General features: G+C 45.2%; 1 protein-coding gene across 7 annotated transcripts in view; it reads left to right on the top strand.

Annotated features, from left to right (window-relative positions):
• Positions 1-6,647: 6,647 nt before the first annotated feature.
• TJP2 (tight junction protein 2) overlaps positions 6,648-16,974 on the top strand; it is a 111,743-nt gene continuing 101,416 nt past the window's right edge. For 4 of the 7 annotated variants that reach the window (XM_070495357.1, XM_070495352.1, XM_070495349.1 and 1 more), the window contains exon 1: positions 6,648-6,787. The gene's annotated coding sequence lies outside the window, so the exon portion shown is untranslated. Of the gene's footprint in view, positions 6,788-10,983; positions 11,142-16,974 lie in introns of all 7 variants that reach the window. The other 3 variants (XM_070495353.1, XM_070495350.1, XM_044756546.2) reach the window with 3 other exon arrangements.

The raw sequence follows: 16,974 nt of genomic DNA, 5'->3' as shown, positions 1-16,974 counted from the left end.
ATAGAGATATAATTTCTAAGACTAATAACAGTCTATGAGGCAAGGAATATTATTCTCATTTTTAAAAGGGAAAACAGGTCCAAGTAGGTCCAGTGAGCTTACTTCAGTCACACAAGTAGAAAGTGGTCACCCTGGGACGTACGCCCAGGTCTCTGGGACTCCAAAACCCATGTTTTCTCCTATGTGCCCCTCTCTAGAGTTCTTGCGCTGGCAGAGGAAGAGGTTCCTCCAAGTCTTTAAAAAGTACACATTGTTAGAAAACTTTGGTGGCATAGTGGTTAAGTTCGCCCGCTAGGCTTTGGCAGCCCGGGGTTTGCAGGTTCAAATCCTGGGCGCAGACATACACACGATCCATCAAGCCATGCTGTGCTGTCCCACAGTCAAAGTAGAGGAAGATTGGCACAGATGTTAGCTTAGCGACACTCTTTCTCACCCCCACCAAAAAAAGACTTTGAACCAACAGTATTAACATGCATTTATTGAAAAAAAATAAAAGATCAGATCCTACCGCTTTTTCTAGTACTTTTCCTTTCTGCATAATTGTTTCAACTCTTGTTCATGTGTGTGCAGAGCTGCAGCTATTCTGTACATACTACTTTTTTCAGCTGATGTTTCTTTTTTTTTTTTAAGATCGGCTCCTGAGCTAACATCTGTTGCCATTTTTTTTCTCTTTTTTTCTTCTTCTCCCCAAAGCCCCTCAGTACATAGTTGTATATTCTAGTTGTAGGTCCTTCTGACTCTGCTATGTGGGATGCCACCTGGGCATGGCTTGATGAGCGGTGCCATGTCCACACCCAGGATCCCAACCAGCAAAACCCTGGGCCGCTGAAGCGGAGCATGCGAACTTAACCACTCGGCCACAGGGCTGGCCCCTAATAGTGTTTCTTGATGTTTCTATATAGCTCACATTTTAAATTAAAAAAGTACTGAATGCAATCTGTAAGATGATGAAAGGGGGGAAATCATCTGGGCTATCACTGCCCCAAAAAAACCAAAAGCACAGTTTGCATTTTGGTTTATTTTGTTCCTACCCTTTCACCTACACGTTTCATTTTTGCATCTTGGTAATCATAGCATGTGAATTTTGTGCTCTGTCATTTACACTGAATATCCCATGGTAAGTATTATCCACGAGCTCCATGAGGACAAAACCTCCATTTTTTGTTCATTATTGTACCACCTACGCTTAGCAGGATATAGTAAAGCTGACTCAATAAATATTTGTTGACTAGCATATTGCTACATACTCTTCATAGTTAACATATAAATGCCCGTATAATGTTCCTTTTAGTAGCTATGCCTTAATTTACTTAACCTTCCCCTAATTATTGGATATTTCTGTTTTCAATTTTTGCTTCACTTTTTTTCATAACAATGTATTATGAAAAGTTTTCTGCATATAATTTTCTCTGCATTTGTTCTATTTTCTTAAAAATAGGGCCCCCAGGGTAAAATTACAGGGTCAAATGATTTGGGCATTTTTTACAAGTCTTGATGCATTTTATGGAAATGCTTTTAAAACAAGGGAGCACTTTACAATGGCAATAGCAACAGGACAGTTTCTTCATACTCTCAGCTGCCCTGATTTTTGCTGTGTTTTTAAATCGTTGCTATTGATTTAAGTGGAAGAATCCCTTAATCAGTTAGCATGCTTATATAACCTCAGTTTAGTGTCACAGGCATACTAAGCCAAATAAATACTCATTAAAATGTGAGCCCATTATTTCAGTCACGTCCCTAATACCCCGACTATTAACCGATGCATAATAAGCACAGGTGCAATTCAACTGTATCTCAACTCTAATTTCCATGACTGGCCTATGTGAACACCAGTTGTAATTATCACAGAACTATTATCTTATGGTTTAGAGCTTTTCGAGCATCATAATGAGAAAGATGATTTTTACATTAGACACTATAAGTAATCATATCCTTTTTTCTACAAAGTCGTTCAATGAATTTATCTCTAGCCGTGTCTCTATATATTTCTATCTCCACCTTTCTCCCTGGAAATTTATAGGCAATCCCAGCTCCAGGGAAACTATGCTTTTCATGTGTGTTAAAAATTAAAATTCAGGAGCTGGCGCCGTGGCTGAGTGGTTAGGTTCACACGCTCTGCTTCTGCGACCCAGGGTTTCACCGGTTGGAATCCTGGGTGGGGACATGGCACTGCTTATCAGGCCACGCTGAGGCGGCGTCCCACATACCACAACTAGAAGGATCCACAACTAAAAATACACAACTATGTACCAGGGGGCTTTGGGAAAAAAAGGAAAAATAAAATCTTAAAAAAAAAAAATTAAAATTCACCAGAGGCTTAACTAAAACTATGGTGATCTTTGGACAGTTAACAAATGATTGACACAAAATATTATTTCTTTATGAGCTGTTTGTCAAAGTCCAAATAATTAACATTGTTGAATGTGATAAAGCAGGCAGTGTGCCACTTAATGAACTAATATTTTCTTAGAAAAACTTCCAAAGTTTTGGCCATAGAAACAATGAATCTCGAGGTAACCCCTAGCTCCAAACAGAGTTATAAATTGAAGGACTTAAGGTATCACACGGAAGTAGAATGGACTATAAAGTGTGTTCAAGGGGATCAGAATAATTAACCCAGTAATTGCTGAGCAAGGAGAAGGCATCATCTTTGCCTACTCTTCTTGCCTTTCTTTCCACTCCATGACGGGAAGCTACACGGGAGGTGTTTATCTGCCCCATTTCCGCCTCTGCTTGGAGAGAAGGTGGGGCTACTGCCTGTGCGGCCCCATGGAGGAAGGTCCTGGGATTTCTCCAGGCCCAGGAGCAGCCTGCCCTCAGGCCAGACAGGTGTGACTGGGAATAAGGCCAAGGTGGGGAGCATTGAAAGAGCACTCAGCAGTCACATGACTCAGGCAGTCAGAGCCAGTTTGTTTCTGAGAGCTGCAGCTGGCTCCATTCAATCTTCAGGAAGCACCAGGGCGTCATGACCACAACCTCTCACGAAGTCCCCATCAGGACAGACGTCCTTCATCCCATTAGGCTCACTGCAAGTGTCAGCCAGAAGGTACGCGACAGATCTTCCAACCCACCCCACGCATTTATTTTACTTCTGCTTTTACTTAAATTCAAAATAGTACCCAAAAGTACAGGTCTGTCTTCACCACCGTCTCTACCCCTCTAAATCACAGCCTCTCCCATTCACCTTTCCAGTTAACCACTGTTGTCAAGATGCTGAGCATCCTTGCGGCCCTTTTTCTATCCGTTTGCATATACATGTGCATGTATGTATTGCATAAAGAGGTTCATACCATACATATGGTTCTGTAACTTGCCTTTTTCCTTAGCAACAGGTCTTGGAGTCGTGTCTTTGCATGTTGGGTTCATATAGACTAGCTTACTGCTTTTAACTGATGGAGAGCACTCCTCAGAGTCAGTCAGGGGAAATACCTTAAAAAGTTGTGATCCCTCATCAAAGCCAAGACAGACATCCAGAATTCAATCCAATTCAATTGCCCTGCAATTTTTCTATCCGAAAAGTTCAAATATACAAAATAGTGGAAAGGCTGGTACAGTGCCACCCGTATACTCGCCACTATTTTCAACAATTGTCACCACTTTCGTTGGCTGTCACTTTAACTCTGCTAGAGTTAGATGGTTCTAAGATAATTATGAAAAGAAATAGGATTCATCAAATCCCAAGGTCTTGGGGCTGGCCCCGTGGCCGAGTGGTTAAGTTTGCGCGTTCTGCTGCAGGCGGCCCAGTGTTTCATTGGTTCGAATCCTGGGCGAGGACATGGCACTGCTCATCAGCCATGTTGTGGAGGCATCCCACATACAAAGTAGGGGAAGACTGGCACAGATTTTAGCTCAGGGCTAATCTTCCTCAAGCAAAAAAAAAATTAAATTAAAAAAAATAAGGAAACCACCCAGAAAGTCACCAAAATACATTTAGCACATTCTGTGGATGTACCATTGTTTATTCAGCCATTCTTTTGCTGGCATTTCATTTTAATTTTTTGCTATTCCAGACACACAGGAATAAGCATTCTTGAATATATTTCTTTCAATACTTGTGTGACTTTGGGGGGCAAGGGAGATAGATACCTAGAAATGGAGTTGTCAGGTCAAAGGGTGAGGAGACTGAAGTTGAGGCCAGAAAAGTTAGATGCAAAACTCAGGATCACACAGGGCAGCAGGTAGCAAAGTGAAGGCTGGAAACAAGGCTCTTTCTGGGGCTCTGTGGTGTGCCCATCGCCAGGAAAGAAAACAGCTGTCTTATCAAGGGATGTGTCCCACTTTAGACTGTGGCGTCACCCTTTGCCCCTCCTGTCTGGCCAGCCTGCAGGTGAAGTACAGTATCGATTTCAGAACCTCAAGACACAGAACACAAGAGCTCCCTGTCACAAGAGGCAATGAATAGGGCTTTGTCTGGAAAGGCATGGTGGTTTCTATGGGACGGCCTTGGTGCCAGTGGCACAGAGGGAACCTCAGCTGAGCTCCAGCTCAGAACCCTGAGTTCTCATCCCACTTTTCATAGCACTGCCTCTGTGGCCCATAGAAGCGTCTCTTTTTATTTCTCTGAGCAGATTTTGCAGTGTTTAGTCTTCAGAGTGGACATGGTTTTTAGTTACTGAAAATGCTGTTTTGCTGATTACAGGAAAGCACAGACAAAGGAATACATACAGCATGTACCCAGAATAAAAAGAGTGGGTGGGAAAAACGAAGATAATGTCAGTTACCAGCTTGGCCAGCCAGAGTCCCTTTCTTCCTACCTGAACACATTCAAAGAAAATCCAAAATCCAAGACTTGCTTGAAATGTTCATTTCATTTCAGATACAGAGAGAAATTAAACAGATGTTTTATTGTGTGTGCATACACATATATAGAAAATGAGTATGCCACCCAAACACATGTAGTAGCAACATCGACTCCATGTGTGTACTAGATTAAATCAGTGATGTATGATTAAAACTTTAAAAAATTTTTCCTAATTTAGGGAATATCAAATTTCCCCAAATATCTCATAATTTTTTTTAATGGTTGGTTGGTTTGAATCAGGACCCAAACAAGAATTATACATTGTATTTCATTGATACTACTTAAGTCTTTTAATCTGTAGGTTCCCCCCCACCCCATCATTTTGAACACCTTGCTACTTGTTGAGGAAACTGGGTCATCTGTCTTTTTGAGTTTCTCATGTTCTGGATTTTGTTGATGGTACTCAAAGTAGTTGTTTAACACATTCCTTTATTCCAGCAGTTCCTATAAACTGGTAATTGGATCTAGAAGCTGGTTCAGACTCAGGTTTGCTCTTTCTGTGCTGGTGTGTATTTCCATCAGATGGCACATAATGTCTAGTGATCCTTTCTGTGATGTTGGTGGCCATTGATGACCACGGCCTTGATCCATTATTTCATTAGAGTTTTGGAAAATTCAAATGTTGTCATCCCTTATTTATTGACCAGAATAATGTCCTCGTCAACGACTTAAGTTATCCTGAGACGCAGTTTGGACATGTCTTAGCCTGGGTTTCTCAAGAAGCAGAGCCTTGAGACGTGGGCTGCATTGGGGAGCGTGGTCCTAGGGAAGAAGTGAGGCATGGGGGAAGCAGAGAGCCAATTCAGGGGAGCCTCCCCAGGAGTCTCCTGCTTCAAGCCAACACCGCTATCCATCTCCAGAACATTTCATCACCCCAAATTGAAACTCTGTACCCATTAAACAATAACTCCCCATGATCTTTCTAGGCTTTTTAAAAAGACTCAATGGAAGGAGCACCGGCTTGCCAGGTGCAGGCTTGGGCCCTTGCAAGAGGCTGCCCTCCCGGCTGAGCAGGGATTCCGTTGTGACTAAGCAGGCTCTCCGGTTAGCGCTCCCGCCCTCACCTATTGTCCCAGCGGGAAGAACCGGTATTTCCGGATTGGGGCCTCAGACTCTGATGCCGGCTAAGGGCGAAGGAAAAAGGAAGGGGGCAGGGGAACGGAAGCCGATCATAAAAAGTTAACTTTCCACCAAAATCATTAACCTGCTTCGCATCCCCCCCAACTAAAACAAAGACCCCAATACCACCGGATAGACACTCGCAATGGCCCACAACCATCCTCTCGTGGTCTTTTGAAGGTAGCAGAGCCGAGCCCTTCCTCGCCAGCACCCCTGGGGAGGATCGGAAAGCCGACCTGGGCAGAAATAAAGAAAGCAGCACAGAGAATTCCAGTCGCCCTGGGCGGGAAGAAAGCTCAGCAGCGGTTTTGCAGAGAAGGGAAGAGGCAAGGGAGTGGGCGCGCCGGCTCTGGGACGAGGCGGTCTCCGCGCCCCAACCCCTGCCCCACCACTGGGTGGCGTGTGTGACGCTCCCCTCCGTCCTTCCCGACACCCCAAAGTAGCGCTGCAAGAAGCTGCGTCCTTCCCCGAGGTGACACGTCTGGCACCCTCGGGGTCTCCAGGACGCAGGTGACAGCCGCGGCCCACCCTCGTCCCCTCCGGATCGCCGCTCTCTGACTCGCTGCCGCCCACCTCCCCCTGCCCCCACCCTGGATATTCTTTTTCTTTCTTCTAAACCTCCAAACAGGAAATAGCTTGAGTCACAATAATACACAGGAGCAGCGGCCGAGGCCACTGGCTCCCGCCCATTCCCGGGGCAGCCTCCTGCACTCCGCCTCGGGCCAGGCGCCGCCAGCGACGCGCGCGGGGAGCGCAGGGGACACGGGCCCAGGAGCTGGCGCGGCGACGGAGCGCGCCCAGGCGCCGCCGAGAGCCGCCTTCGCCCGGCGCCCGACTCCGCTGACTGCGGCCGCCACCCGCCTCCAGGCGAGTACCCTCCCTCCTCCCTGTCCCTCCCCGGGCCCGAGAGCCGGCCGGGCGGTCGGAGGAGAGCCGCCCCAGGCGCAGCAGCCCGGGCTCGGGCGTCGCCGGGCTGCCTTCCTCCTGTCCCAACTTTGGCGAGGGAGGGATTCGCGGGATGTGGCGGGGCGCTTGCGCCGTGGATCTGTCGTGCGGGCGGAGGTGAGGGGCAGCACCAGTAAATGCGAGTGGATGCCCCCCTCCCCTCCCGATCTCTGGATTCGGGGTGTACTTCATTGGGCATTGATTTTTTTCCTCTCTGGGGATGCTTAACTGACTTTTGCCTCCTCGTACTCCCAGGGGACGACAGCGCATCACGGGGTTTCTGTTGGGGAATCGCCCGGAAGTGGGTTCCAGCAGCTACAGGTGCCTGGGAGCCACCTTCTTTCTCCTACCTGGCCTAGAGCCTTCTACCCCAAGGGATGGGAACTGTTTCACTTTCTGCTGAGCTTCTCTTTAACCAGATTAAAAGGGCCTCTGAGTTTCTGTTGGCGCAGCCAGCGTTTGCAGTATCTGGAGAGGGCAGGAGCTGGTGCCTTGGGTTGAGGGAGGCGCTGGTTAGCTGAAAGCAGGTGAGGCTGCCGGGCGGCCAGCAGATCTCAGCTGCGGGGCTGGAAAACTGTGCACACTTGCGAGCCTCGCTGTACAGCCCCGGAGGTGCTCGCAGGCCTGCGCAGCCGGCAGAGCGGGGATCTGTGCCCCCGGCCCCGCAGGGCTTTCGAGCATCTTATGTGTGTGTGAGGTTTTGTTTTGGTTTTTTTTCTACTTTCTGACCCATTTGTAAGGGAGGGGCCGAGTTCATCAACATGCTGGGTGTTGTCAGTTTTCAAGGGCTGCGTTGCAAGATTCTTCTATAGGAAACTCAATCAGAACTGAGTTGGAGACTTTTATGTTGGATAAAGGCCACTGAATTCCAGGCATTCTTCGAGCTTGAGAAGGGTATTTTCAAGCCCGTTTTGAAGTCTGCATGAGGGCTTTCTGCGAAACTGCCTCTCTGTCAACTATCCTTATCCTTGGCTGCTTCCTGGTCCCGGATGGGTTGAGGGGTGGGGGGTGCTCTCTGGCGGCCCCTTCAGTCAGTCCTTCTGTCCAAATGTCTCAGCGTATTTTTACAAACGGTGGTTGGTAGGTAAGTTGAGTCCTTAACCAGGTTGCTTGAAAGATACGCTCGACCCTCTGCATTTCTTGGTGAGGCCAACGGTGTTCTAGATGGTCAGACCGATAGGGTGACAGCCTGTTTACTTTCCAGTGCTCTGGGGACTTGTTGCTTCAAGGAGGGCCATGGTCCAGGCGCAGGGGCATCACCTGGGGGCCTATTAAAAATACTGGATCTCAGGCCCCACCCAGACCTGCTGAGTCAAAAGTCCCAGGGGACTGTTTGCACATTAACGTTTTTTTTTTTAAAGATTTTACTTTTTTTCCTTTTTCTCCCCAAAGCCCCCCAGTACATAGTTGTATATTCTTCATTGTGGGTCCTTCTAGTTGTGGCATGTGGTTCGCTGCCTCAGCGTGGCTTGATGAGCAGTGCCATGCAGTGCCATGTCTGCGCCCAGGATTCGAACCAACGAAACACTGGGCCGCCTGCAGCGGAGCGCGCGAACTTAACCACTCGGCCACGGGGCCAGGCCCTGCACATTAGCGTTTGAGAAGCACTGGCCTGCGGTGTTTAGGGAAGTTTTCTGCTCAGTGATTCACAATACATTTCCATCCAGTCCTCCATCTGAACCTTGATTTTTGCCAGGTGGGGACAAATGCACCACAGCCGAATGGGTCCCAGCCCCTCGACCCCAGGGTGACAGGCTCCTTAGCAAGATTTGGACAAGTGGTTGGCATACTAGCCTGTGATTTTTTTGTTTCTGGATGCTTTTATTTTATTGTTGTGTAAAATATACATAACATAAAATTTACCATTTTAACCATTTTGAAATGTACCATGTAGTGGCATTAGGTACATTCACGATATTGTGCAACTATCACCACCGTCCATTTCAAGGATTTTTCCTTATCCCATTAGACTCTGTACCCATTCAACTATATGCCATTCTCCTCCTCTCCCCAGCCCCTGAGCCTCTGGATGCTGTTAATGATATTTTTTGTAGGGTATAGAAAAGGTGGAATAGGAATGTGAAGTAAAACTGAAATTGTGTTCACAAAACATGAACAAACATTTGGAGATTCCTGGGTTGCTGGCCTGGTGGATATGGCACTCTAGTTCCAGGCTCTTAGAGACAACCGTAAACCATAAATTAGGGATATTTATGGGATAAAGGGGTAGAGTGGCCTGCAGTGTGGGAATAGATGATTGGAGGTAAGGAGAGGTGAGGTAATTGATGATCTGCACAAGAGGAGTCAAGCTTCCTGGCTCTTCACAGGATGCACGTTCACAAAATGGCGGCCTTACCATGATCTGAGGGTGGAGTTTTTGGCTCCTTGATGTCTATGAGTCCTCCAGGAAGGCCCAGTTGATGAGTTGGTGGTCTTAACCAGCCTGAACTGGACAAGAAAAACCACACAGGTTACGGCAGTGACCTAAGCAGCCCTCAGAGATGTTATCTATAGGGTGGGGCTTAGTAATGTGTTACCTAACTGCTTTTGCAAACAACTAACTGAGTTTAGTTAAAGCAAGTTGGCCCCCAGTTTCAAACCCATGAGGATTTCCTTTTTGGTTTGGCTGGAAAGGAATGGAGCTCCCCAGGGCTCAAACTACACTAATTAGCTAAACGTGATACTGGTAAAATCCATCTCTGTGCTTCTTTTACCTGGCTTCATTTTAGGTGTCTTGTTTATATTGGGTTTAGGTTTTTTTAACACTGACTCAAACTCAGTTTTGAAAGTAGTTGAAATAAACCCGAAGGAAAAGCGCTGTTGTTTGGTAAATAGAGGAGGTCACAGCAAGACTTCAGAATGAAGATTCGAAGTAATTTTCCAAAATACCCCAAACTATTTTGTTTCTGCTTTAATGTTAAATACGTCCAATAGCGTTTTTTCTAGTTGTAAAAACGTTTGTATACTTTAGAAGAGCCTTGCAATAGTGAAAATTATCTCCTTAAAATTGTCCAGCCTGTGGTTTGAGGACACGCTGTTCAGTGAGGTCATAGATATGAATTGGTGATCTAATAAAAATGGTTTCATTTATGATCTAAGAAAGTTATTGTTATGGATCGAGAGTGTGGTTCAGAATACATAGGTGATCAGAGATATTGGGAAGATTTACTAAATAGCTGATTAGTGAGAGATCTTTCAGATTCTTTCCAGATTCTTTTTTTCTCTAAGACCCTTGACTTTTCTCGCATTATGATTTTCATCAGAATGAGGCTGTCAACTTGTAGGAAGGAACGTCCAGCTTCCTTTGACTGAAAAGTCCCTTTGAAATGATGAATGAAAATAATTCAAATGGGCAAGATTTGGCAGAAAATTCTCCTTATTGAGGAAATTCTTATAGTCAGAGGATTTTAGAATGTTATTTCCTTCTAATTCTAGTAATGCAAAAGGGAAAAAGTTTCCCTACTCCACTATATTATCTTTTGAAATAGCAATATAGTTCAGTGTTTTATTTGGTGAACAAATGCTATTTTGTAGTCCACACGTAAGAAAAAATTCCTTAGAAACTGTCCAATGAATGGTTTTACCAGTGGTTCAGTGATGCCTGGGGAATCATGTGGGGAATTTAGTAAATATAGAAACTCTCCAGCTACTCCCAGACCTACTGAGTGAGAATCTTTGCATTGGAATCTGTTAACACCTTGGGTGATTCTGATATATAATTAGGTTTGGGTTTCTCTAGAATAAACACACACACATGCAAACTAAGATAATTGAAAAGTTAATCTGAAGGTATAAGAGAACATAATGTTATATTAAACATGAAATAAAATTAATAATGAATTTTTCCTTTAAATTAGGTAGACATTGTTTCAGGTGTGGCAAATGTAATCAACACCTTTTGATGTTGGTCATCATTCTTGAGATCTGAGATTTAGAATCCTGAATGTCTAGAAGAACCCAGGGGTCTCCAGAGGAGAGATCAAGGTATTAGACTATTTGACTTAGCATCAGCCAACGTTTGTTGAGTGCCTATTGTGAATCCGGTATTTTCAGATATATTCTCATTAAATCTTTATAAAAACGTTGAGAGAGGTATTTCTTTTTTTCTCATTTTACAGACGAAAAAACTGAAGCCAACCTGGGTCTTCCTACTCTAGACCGTGGTAGTTTCCGTGGTCCCTCCATGTAGCATAATAAATCCCTGCCTACGACTCTGTTTCACCTTCAAGAAGCTATGGTTTCATTAATTCTTCATTCACATCTCTTGGAACATCAGGTACTATGTGCACCAGGTCCTGAGGCAAATAAAAAGATGAGCCAAAAATCTCAAAAGGTTGTAATCTATCATAACATTAATAAAAACATAAAAAAAAAAAAGATGAGCCAAAACTGTAAAAAATTCCGAAAGAGCAAAGAGTTCTTTTCCGTGGTACCACAAGACCTCTGATGAGTGGTCAGTTAGATTATACTTGCTTGAGTGTAGCATTAGTGTAGCTAGTCCAGCTCCCAGAAAAATCAAGTCTTGGTCATTCTTATGGTTGAGATCGGTCAGCTAGGTTATCTCTGCGCATTCGCCTGACAGTGTCTATGTTGGTGCCTCAAGATGTTACACATGTAGAAGAAAGGGCACGGAATTTAGGTAGAGAAAAACTGACATTTCCCTTGACCAGCTGCCTGAGCAGGAGGAAACCTCATAAACTCAGAGCCACTGCCTCCTGGACTGTAAAATTAGGGAGTAATTCTCCCCTCTAAGATCGTGGTAAGGACTCGAAGGGAACTTATTTGTAAAAGTGCTTGTAAACTGTCAGATGATGATAAAAAGCTATCTCCTGTCTTCATTTGGGAGAAGTTTACAGTGCAAAGGAGACAGAAAAAGCAACACATTTGAGGTAACTAACACTTTTTAGTTAACTGAGTCTGTTTGTAATTCTTTTCTAGCTTTAGGCCATTTTTTAAAAAACAATTTTATTGAGAAACAAAATTCACGTGCCATACAATTCACCTCTTTCAAGTGTACAATTCGTTGGTTTTGAGTATATGAACAGAGTTGTATAACCGTCACTACAATAAATTTTAGGACATTTTTATTGCCCTAAAAAGAATACCCCCCAAGCCCCCATGAACCCCTTAGCTGGCACCTCCCGAGCCCCTCCCTCCCTCACCCTAAGCAACCACTAATCTACTCTCTGGCTATAGATTTACCTATTTTGGACATTTCATATAAAATGGAATTACACAATATAGGGTCCTGCATGTCTGGCTTCTTTCACTTAGCATAATGTTTACAAGATTTATCTGCCTTGTAGCATGTATCAATGCTTTATTCTTTTTATTGGCAAATAATATTCCATTGTACGTGTATACCACATTTTGTTTATCCATTCATCTGTTGATGGACATTTGCATTGTTTCTACTTTTTGGCTATTATGAATAATGCTGTTGTAAACATTCATGTACAAATTTTTTATGTGGATATATGTTTTCATTTCTTTTGGGTACATACCTAGAAGTGGAACATATAACACTATTTTAACATTTTCAGAAACTGCCACACCGTTTTCCAAAGTGTCTGCACCCGTTACAATCCTACCAGCAATGTATGAGTGTTCCAATTTTTCCATATCCTCATCAACACTTACTGTATCTTTTTTTTTTTGAAAAAGGTTAGCACTGAGCTAACATTCATGGCCAATCCTCCTCTTTGTGCTGAGGAAGACTGGCCTTGAGCTAACATCTGTGCCCATCTTCCTCTACTTTATATGTGGGACGTCTGCCACAGCGGCTTGATAAGCGATGCATAGGTCCACACCCAGGATCCGAAGCAGTGAGCTCCAGGCCACCAAAGTGGAGTGCGTGAACTTAACCGCTGTGCCACCAGGCTGGCGCCTTGTATGTCCTTTTTATTTTAGACATTCTTCTTGCTGTGAAGTGGTTTTGAATCACTCTGCTCTGATGGCTAATGATGTTGAACATCTTCTCAGGTGCTTATTTATTATGCCATTCTTTCTTGACTTTTTAAAAAAAATTCTTTTCTAAGGGAAAACCAGATAAAGAAAGAGGGAAATCAGTTTTGAATAGATTCTCAGTTTTGGTGGTTTAGAAGAATACTGAAAATGTAAATTGAGCCCATTGCTCTTTTGACATTTATTTCAGTTTGGGCTCATCTTTTTATTTGCTTTAGGTCCCAGTGCATGTAGGACCTGATGTTCCAAAGGACATGAGTGAAGAATTAAGGAATACGTAGCTTCTTGGAGGTGAAGGGGAGTAAGTAGGCAGGGACATATTATTCCATATGCTGATTTAATGCCCTCTAAAACATCATGCACCTCTCAAATGTCAATAACACACCAAAAAATGCATTGGTGCTAGCGGTAGACATTTTAAACACTTTAACTAAAATATCGTTTAATATTATTTTGGTTAACATCTGTCCATTCTACTTATTAAAATATACAATGATATACTTTAAAAATCGTATTAACAAATTGTTTACATATTTTGTTAGGATACTCTTTATTTTATTTTCAAGTACTCCCAAAAGGAGGTAGACTGGTGGACATTTTTGGGTTAGTATGTTTTTGTTCTTTCCCAAGCTGCCTAGCAGTGTTTTTTCTCTATTGCCATGTGGACAACTATCTTCATGCTCTACAGTCACAAATCAATTGTGAATTTTTAAAATACCTGTTGGCATTTTGGAGGCCTACTCTATTGAACTTGGTTTGTGCTGTTTTGATCTTGCATTACTGGTAATGTAGGTAGCATTAAGAGAAATAGGGACATCAGCTGGATTTAGAAAAAGAAAATGACTTCCATTTGAGAATTGTTTGAGACAGCCGTGGAGTAAGCAAGTGGCAGTGTGTGGTGCAGTGGTTTTCAAAAATGAGCCTGAGTCTGGTGGGGCGGAGGGTGGGGAGGGAGGAAGCTGAGAATCTGCATCTCTAACCGGTACCCAGGGGATGCTGATGCTTCTGGTTTGCGGACCACATTTTCAGAACCAGTGGTTTGGAGGTATTTGGAAGTGTAGGCCTGGAGCAAGACAGAGGGAAGGGACAAGGCTAGAGGTTGCCTTGGGCATCCTGTGCACACAGGAGCTTGGTGGAGCCAGGGGAGTGGGTACAATTGAGGAGCGACATGGACAAGTGCTGGGCCCTGAAACATAGGGATCTGGTGGGGAGTGTTAGCTGAAAGAAGAGAAGCCTCTGAGATGGGGAAAGCATGGGCAGAAGGTAATGAGGTGACCAAGGCTGGTGAGGGCCCCAATTGTTCCACGTAAACAGAGGAGCGAGGACACATCTGGGGTGTTGGTTGCAGAGGAAGGACTGGGCTGCTGCCCAGATGGTGGGTGTTGTAGCTGTGCAGGCCTTGCCTTTCCACCACTTTCAGGAAGGCCAGCATTACCGGGTAGTGGGATATGCTGCTTGGGGCCACAGGGTCAGGTGTGGACTTTCATGAGATGACAGAGCCCCTTTAGTCCTTCAGGCCACAGTCCTGGAGTCATGACTGACTCCTCTCCTTCTTGCCTGTCAGTGCTAACTGTAATCAACTTAGAACCACGGCGAGCTTTGTGAGCCAGAAGCAAGAGTCCTTAGTGCAAGTGGGGCTGTCACCTTTCCGCCTTTCATGCGTTTGCCCGCTCAGCTTAATAGCTTTAAGATCTGTGCTACCGTGCGTCGAGTCTCCTTAGTGTAGCTCAGTATAAGCCGATTCTGAGAGCGGGTGCTGACAATCCACATTATGAAGGTCAGAAGATTTGCTACAGAAAAGAAATCCAAGAAGGGCAGCAGCCCACTGCTGTTGGGTCCTCTGACGCTGAGCTGTGTGCCACCCTTCCTGCTGGTTTCAAAGAGTCGAGACAAATGCCTCCTGATTTTATTTCATATTTTAATTTAAAGGAATCCTCATTATATTTGAGGACATAAAGCATTTCTCTTGGGTTTCGGAAGAAGGCCAAAGCCATCCTAAGGTGTTCTGTGTTATCCTTTGGGGACACTGAGCAGAGCGAGAGGGTTAATATCAGTGGTTGTAAGCTAACTGCCCAGCTCTGCCTGGGGCGGGCCGGGTGGTCAGGAGCTGAGTGGCAGCTACCTACTTTAGACTCACCTATTTGTCCCCAGGCCTACTTAGCTGGTTGCACACTTTTGCATTCCTGCCTGGCCCCTGCAGCTCTGGGTGTCTGATTCTTCTGGTTAATGGACAGGACTGCATAGGAAGTCTTTCACAATCCTGTTTGTGTGGAGAGACCATGTCTTGAGACCCCTAAGACCACCCCCAGTCTCAAAGATTCTCTAGGAGGCCTCCCAGAGAATCTTCACATATAGTCATCCTCACCACTATGAATATTACAGTGAAAGAACACCAAAAAAGTCCACCAGGGGAGAAGGTATATGGAGCGAAGACCGAGGAAACCAGACTCAAGCTTCCAAGTGTCTTCCCCCAGTGGGGTCACACAGGACGTGCTTAATTCCATCAGCAACGAGCTGTGGCAGCCCACGAAATGTTGCCAACATTCGCCTGTTCATTAAAGACTCAGTGCCCAGCGTTTTACCTGGGGACTTGTTACATTGACATCCTCCGCACAGCGTGTACCAAAAAGTTCAGACTCCCAGAGGGAAAACAGGTGTCAGCCACTCTTATTAGTCCTGGGAATGATGGGAACCTTCCTAAAATCCAAGTTCCCAGATGCCAGCCAAGGGCCGACCTTGTCCACAGTCCTTTCAAAAGATGGTAACTATTCTGTGTACTGATGGGGCTGAGGATGGGAAGTGAGGATGGTGATGCAAGCCCCTGCACTTGGGGAAGGGGTCTGTCCATGCAGCTTCAGAGTCTGGTGCTGCAGGAGCTTCTCTCCCTCTGATCAAAGCAGGGGAAGGCAGAAGTGACCTTGGGTTTTGCACTCAGGCCTTGGTTTCAGGATGATGACTGGGATTCCTTCACTACAGGGATCGAGAAGGGCACATTGGAAAAGAGTTCAAGCCTTGTTCATTCATGCATTCGTTCATTCTTAACATGCACTATTGATGCCTGTACTCTGCCAGGCATTGTGCCAGATGCTAGGGATATTGAGCAGAGCAAAGTCTCTGCTCTCATGAGACCCATATTCTGGAGGAAGACAAATAAGTAAAGAGGCAATTACATTCATTATGACGGGGATAGGACATACCTAGGGCCCTCGGGCACCTACCCAGGCTTAGTGGGTGTCAGAAGGCATGAATTTTGTAATCAGACCATCCTGGTAGGAATCACACCTCCACCACTTCTTACCTGTGTGGCCTCCGGCAAGTTGCTTAGTCACTTGGTGCCTGAATTTCTTCACCTGAAAACAGGAAGATTTTATATGCACCTTTCAAGGTCATGAAAATTAAACAAGATAATGCATATAGAGTGCTTGTCTCAGTGGTTGGCACAGTGGACATGTTCACTAAATAGTGGTTTATCGACATCTAAGCAAGGGGAAGGTGTATTAGCTGGAGGGTTTGGCATCTGCCATACCCTTGCTCTGTGCACAGCCTCATGTGAGAAGGCTACCCTGCCTCCTGCCAGCCTTGGGCTCATAGATGCACCGCAGGCTGCGTTCCTGCCAGCGCGCTCTGCTTCCGGGTCCAAGAACACTCTTTGCTGTATCGCTTTTCTGGCTCTTGGGGATACTTTTCCCTCTGCTTAGGATGCTTCAGATCCTTTTGTCAGCCTAAGAAATATCTACTTATATTATTAAGACCTAACTCAAGGACCTTCTCTGTGAAAACTTTGCCAAGCCAAGCCCCTGCGACAGGATTGCCCACTCTCTGCTTTGCCCCTCCCTCTTCCGTGGTCACTCGCATCCCTGTTACTGCCTACTAGGTTGCAGTTACTTGTCATCCCATTGCACTGGGTCATTCTCTTTTTTTTTGAGGAAGATTAGCCCTGAGCTAACTGCTGCCATTCCTTCTCTTTTCGCTGAGGAAGACTGGCCCTGAGCTAACATTCATGCTCATCTTCCTCTACCTTCTATGTGGGATGCCTACCACAGCATGGCTTGCCAAGCGGTGCCATGTTCGCAACCGAGATCCGAACCGGCGAACCCCGGGCTGCGGAAGCAGAACATGCGCACTTAACTGCTGCGCCACCGGGC

This window comes from Equus asinus, chromosome 23 (genome assembly GCF_041296235.1).
Source record: "Equus asinus isolate D_3611 breed Donkey chromosome 23, EquAss-T2T_v2, whole genome shotgun sequence".
Lineage (NCBI taxonomy): Eukaryota > Metazoa > Chordata > Mammalia > Perissodactyla > Equidae > Equus > Equus asinus.
This window is presented reverse-complemented; position numbering and strand designations above follow the sequence as displayed.